This window comes from Lepeophtheirus salmonis, chromosome 13 (assembly GCF_016086655.4).
Source record: "Lepeophtheirus salmonis chromosome 13, UVic_Lsal_1.4, whole genome shotgun sequence".
Classification (NCBI taxonomy): domain Eukaryota; kingdom Metazoa; phylum Arthropoda; class Copepoda; order Siphonostomatoida; family Caligidae; genus Lepeophtheirus; species Lepeophtheirus salmonis.
This window is the reverse complement of record NC_052143.2, coordinates 8,801,594-8,805,254: the sequence shown is the minus strand read 5'-3', so window position 1 is coordinate 8,805,254 and position 3,661 is coordinate 8,801,594. Positions and strand designations below refer to the sequence as shown.

At 29.5% G+C, this 3,661-nt stretch overlaps 1 long non-coding RNA gene across 1 annotated transcript; it reads left to right on the top strand.

Moving 5' to 3' along the window:
- The first annotated feature begins 455 nt into the window (after positions 1 to 455).
- LOC139907007 (uncharacterized) lies at positions 456 to 1,444 on the top strand. The gene is made up of 2 exons (XR_011783303.1): positions 456 to 655; positions 709 to 1,444. It is a non-coding gene; the product is annotated as an uncharacterized lncRNA (long non-coding RNA).
- Positions 1,445 to 3,661: the final 2,217 nt, after the last annotated feature.

The window sequence follows — 3,661 nt, the reverse complement described above, 5'->3', positions numbered from 1 at the left end:
CGAACATTTTCCTTTGTTAGGAACAATACTTTTCAGTCGATATGCAAAGCAGCAATTCCCCTTTTTCGATGTTTTATATGCAAAATGTAGGCCTTGTTTCGGCAATACCTCACTAACACAAAAATATATCGTTTATTTTGTTGTAGGGTGTCGCTAATCCGTCTAATAAGTTTTTTTACGTTGATTAGTTTAATTAGATTTAGCTCTTTTTTTAGCTGTGATCACTTCTCATTAGTTATTGAATATTAAATTCACATTTGAGAAGAATTAATCCAGTAATGCCTGACCACCAATTGATTTTGGGCCTTTTTTATGCTTATTTTCGTATGAAACGTCGCATGATAGAATAAAAGTAACAACGTGTTGAAAATATTAGCTACTTAATCTTTTCCGACTATGAGGAAATATGTTGAGAAGTTGTATCATTGACGTCACGTGCATATCATCTACTTACAAGTAATATAACTGTGGACATTTGAATTGTACTATGTCAATAATTAGATCACTAATAAATATATGGACCATCCAAGGAATAATCAGTTATTGACAGATCCTCATTGCAAATACTTTAAATTGTTCATCTACTTGTTTGGCTCCAAATTGCTAGTTACAACTTTTACAGAGTATCATTCTGTACAGGACAAATACATACGGGGTGAGTAATTAATTGAAAGATATTATTTAAACAAGTTTAATTTCGGAAACTAGGGAAGCTACATTAACTAAACTCTGTACAGATGTTGATAAATGTATTGAAATTTCACATCTTCAATGCAACCTCTATCGACTCCGACAATGGCCTTGATGCACCACTGCATTCTCTGATGGAGTTCCAATGCACATCAACGGATGTCTTGAGAGCTTCAAGATTGTGTTCCCTTGTCGGGCAGGCCCTGACCTTGGCGTGCTACCTGAAGGAAAAGTCGAGAGGGTTGGAATCTGGCGATGTTGTTAGTCACATTGTTTTCGGCCATATTTGAATGTTGGTCTTCAAAAGGACAGCGAAACCTTTGTTTTGTATGCTGGTGTGCCATCTTGTTGAAGCTCGTCTCGATAATAATACTGTCAAAAACGGCCTTCTTTACCTATTAAATAGTCTCCCTGCTCATCTATTTAGTTTCGAATATCTCTTGGTCTGTGTTCCGCACGAAATAGAGAACAATCTGAATTCTTTTGTGTACTTGTGAGGTTATTTTTCGATTGATTGTGTTAATTTTTCTGGGGGAGGGTGTCAATATATTCATTTTGTTAGCTGATGGAAGGAATTATCTATTCCCTCCTTCTTATTTATTTCTTATTCTTCTCTTTTATAAGTGCGTCGATTTCAACTATGCACTCACTATATATGTCGTCTACAAATTGTACAAGTCACAATTACTTCGTCTTAAAATGCCTCATTTAATTACAAGATTGGTCATTCTAATAAATAAAATATTAATATCAATTCATCTTGATCTTTTAAAATTTAATAGTGATTATGTATTTATAAGTAAAATAAACCCAGGGCATTGGAACTTTATAATGTACTACATAATTCTTGTATTAAAATAGTCACGAATTACACCATTAAATTTATTGACAATCCATGGAATATTCAATTATTGAATGATCCTCATTACAAATCTACTGTAGATCCTTCATTTAAAAGGATTCATCTCATGTTTTGGTTGCAACTTGTACAATTTACAACTTGTATACAAAATACATATATCTATTTGTAAGTCACTTCATAATACTTATTTCCAAATTCAATGATATCATAATAAAATATGATAAAAACAAGAAATATCTATTTTAATTCACAGTCGAATGCCTTCCAAGTAAAAAATGTACCGTACGCCGTATGTATACATACAAACATATATATAGATAGAATTAGACTGCAAAAAAAAGCAAAGATATTCTACGACTACGTGTATGATGACTCATATGAAGAAGTCCTTCTGCCTAAAGGGATGTGCAAATTGTTATCTTTCATTTGTAATAAAAATACCACGATCATCCTTGTGGATTACACCACATAATAATTTTAATATACACGTATAGGTTTAATTATGATATATTTAAAAAAAAGGGATAGAATGCAGTAATATCTCATCAGTCATCGCTAATCATAATAATAATTTATCATTTAATAATGTCTATGAAATTATTATTCTAAAAGACATTATTATTTAAAATCTCTTTTTGTCAAATATTTCAAACACATTATCTGCAGACGAAAGGATAGAAATACTGAATTCAAGCTAAGAATCGAATTTCATCTTAGTTCTGTTTTTAACAAAACACAACAGATATTCATCAATTAACTATTGCGTATTTAAATAATATTCTTTATGATTCTCAATAATATAAATATTAATAAAGCAAAGTTTGTATTTATGTAAAACGTTAGTCATTTTTGATGTTAGAAATAATAATTTAGTCGTATTATTGAAGTCTTGCAGGCGTTTTGATGTAGCATTGAGCGTGTATACTGGCAGGAGCATCCGTAGGATTTTATTTAGGGTATGTGTTTTCTTTTTTTTTTGGGAAGATGCTGTAAAAATGGTTAAAAAAACCTTTTGAAAAGATTTTACATTTTCAATTTTTTTGTAAGAAGGAATAATTTATATAGTTTTTACGATTAAAAAAATATTTATCGTTAGAAAATAGCTATAGCTAGTAGCTACGAAACTATTAAAATAAAGTAACAAAACGTGACCGTTATCAACAGGAATGATGTGGCTTTTCATATGACGTCACTTAGTCATTTTTCTTACTGATGTAGACTGGCCGTATAATTAAGATGGATGAAGCACGCCTCAGGCGCATATTCTAAAATTGCTTTCAGGAGAGAGTAAATTATTTTATTCTTTAATTTTTCCTTTTTTTAATATCTCACCAAAGAGAAGATGAGTTTTCAATTATACGTTTAGGATTTATTAATAGTTATTATAATAATTAATAGTATTATAATAAATGTGGAATTTTGATGCAATGGTCTATTATTCTCAGATGTGGGAACTTGGACTCGAGACTTGAATTGGGATCCGTAGCTAAAATCTTGTATAGCTAAGCTAAGTCTGTCTACCAGACATCGAATGAGCATCTTTTAAAAAGTAATATCCATTCGACAACAGGATAACACCTAATTATATTTCCAAATAATAACAAAACAGTATCTAGGGACGTCTGCAGAATTATAAATGGGGTTTTGGGACAAAGTTTAAATAAATAAAAAAAAAAAATTAGAAAATTTGGAAAAAAATTTCAAAAATTTAATTTCAGATATTAAATTTTTAGGCCAAAAATTTCAAGTTTATTTTCAGATATTCAACTTTTAGGCAATAAATTTCAAAAATCCACAACTGTTGACAAAAAATCAAATTTTTGGAAATACATTTTAAATATTAAATTTTTTATTTAAAAATTTAACTTCTAATATTAAATTTTTTAATTAAAAATTCAATTTCTAATATTAAATTTTTTATTTAAAAATTAAACTTCAAATATTAAATTTTTTTGAAAAAAAAAATCAAAAATTGTATTTTTAATATAAAATTTTCCAGTAAGCAGAAAAATTCCTCAATTATTTATTTATTTTTTTGGCAGGGGGGGCGCTACAACCCCTCCAGGTCACTCCTTGTGGACACCCCTAATACCTCCAGTGGAAAAAAAA